Source organism: Haliaeetus albicilla, unplaced genomic scaffold (genome assembly GCF_947461875.1).
Source record: "Haliaeetus albicilla unplaced genomic scaffold, bHalAlb1.1 scaffold_120, whole genome shotgun sequence".
Lineage (NCBI taxonomy): Eukaryota > Metazoa > Chordata > Aves > Accipitriformes > Accipitridae > Haliaeetus > Haliaeetus albicilla.
Genome location: NW_027212535.1, coordinates 168,269 through 170,585, shown reverse-complemented (window position 1 = coordinate 170,585; position 2,317 = coordinate 168,269).

The window sequence follows — 2,317 nt, the reverse complement described above, 5'->3', positions numbered from 1 at the left end:
AAGTCAGCTGGAGGAGCAGCAGCACTGTTCCCACCTGCCTTCAATTTACAGCAAATGAGACCCTGAACAGAGAAAGCAACACTTACTGGCAAAGACAATACCTGCTCCTGTACTACAGCTACAACTCTTGCATCAGCAATGTCACCAGGTAAGGAGTTCAACTTAATTTTTCTGAGGCTTAGACAGAAAAAGATACATGTGTCTCTAAACTAGGTAGGAAATTAGCTCCTTAAATGCAATAACAATGTAGTTATTAAAATCACATCAGTCACTGGCAAAGCCAGCAGACACAATGGTAACTCAGCAGCTAAGCACTAGATTGAGGCAGAACAGGAGGTTCCCAAGGCACAGGAGCCTCAATCAAACAAACAAACAAAGCATACCATTAAACCATCTTTCTACCCCCAAACACTCAAAACAAAATTACTGACCTGAAAAAAAGAAAGGTAAACAAAAAAAAAGGCTGCATACAAGTGTTACTTTCTACCACACATGCTGCTGAACCTTGACTGGTCCTGAAGCTCTTACCTCAGGCAGACACCTCTTCCCAAAGGGCTGAGCCAGCTCAAAAGCTGCAAAGGACTCAAGCAAGAGCTGAGCACCAACACCAGAGAAACCCAAGAGCACAATGAGCTCCCTCAGCAGAGGCTGTGGCTCAAATAGCCCAAGGCTCCGCCCACCACCCTTAGCACAATCACCTGGGAAAGGGGAAGGGCAAACCACCAGAAGTTATCAAGTCAGCTGGAGGAGCAGCAGCACTGTTCCCACCTGCCTTCAATTTACAGCAAATGAGACCCTGAACAGAGAAAGCAACACTTACTGGCAAAGACAATACCTGCTCCTGTACTACAGCTACAACTCTTGCATCAGCAATGTCACCAGGTAAGGAGTTCAACTTAATTTTTCTGAGGCTTAGACAGAAAAAGATACATGTGTCTCTAAACTAGGTAGGAAATTAGCTCCTTAAATGCAATAGCAATGTAGTTATTAAAATCACATCAGTCACTGGCAAAGCCAGCAGACACAATGGTAACTCAGCAGCTAAGCACTAGATTGAGGCAGAACAGGAGGTTCCCAAGGCACAGGAGCCTCAATCAAACAAACAAAGCATACCATTAAACCATCTTTCTACCCCCAGACACTCAAAACAAAATTACTGACCTGAAAAAAAGAAAGGTAAACAAAAAAAAAAGGATGCATACAAGTGTTACTTTCTACCACACATGCTGCTGAACCTTGACTGGTCCTGAAGCTCTTACCTCAGGCAGACACCTCTTCCCAAAGGGCTGAGCCAGCTCAAAAGCTGCAAAGGACTCAAGCAAGAGCTGAGCACCAACACCAGAGAAACCCAAGAGCACAATGAGCTCCCTCAGCAGAGGCTGTGGCTCAAATAGCCCAAGGCTCCGCCCACCACCCTTAGCACAATCACCTGGGAAAGGGCAAACCACCAGAAGTTATCAAGTCAGCTGGAGGAGCAGCAGCACTGTTCCCACCTGCCTTCAATTTACAGCAAATGAGACCCTGAACAGAGAAAGCAACACTTACTGGCAAAGACAATACCTGCTCCTGTACTACAGCTACAACTATTGCATCAGCAATGTCACCAGGTAAGGAGTTCAACTTAATTTTTCTGAGGCTTAGACAGAAAAAGATACATGTGTCTCTAAACTAGGTAGGAAATTAGCTCCTTAAATGCAATAGCAATGTAGTTATTAAAATCACATCAGTCACTGGCAAAGCCAGCAGACACAATGGTAACTCAGCAGCTAAGCACTAGATTGAGGCAGAACAGGAGGTTCCCAAGGCACAGGAGCCTCAATCAAACAAACAAACAAAGCATACCATTAAACCATCTTTCTACCCCCAAACACTCAAAACAAAATTACTGACCTGAAAAAAAGAAAGGTAAACAAAAAAAAAGGCTGCATACAAGTGTTACTTTCTACCACACATGCTGCTGAACCTTGACTGGTCCTGAAGCTCTTACCTCAGGCAGACACCTCTTCCCAAAGGGCTGAGCCAGCTCAAAAGCTGCAAAGGACTCAAGCAAGAGCTGAGCACCAACACCAGAGAAACCCAAGAGCACAATGAGCTCCCTCAGCAGAGGCTGTGGCTCAAATAGCCCAAGGCTCCGCCCACCACCCTTAGCACAATCACCTGGGAAAGGGCAAACCACCAGAAGTTATCAAGTCAGCTGGAGGAGCAGCAGCACTGTTCCCACCTGCCTTCAATTTACAGCAAATGAGACCCTGAACAGAGAAAGCAACACTTACTGGCAAAGACAATACCTGCTCCTGTACTACAGCTACAACTCTTG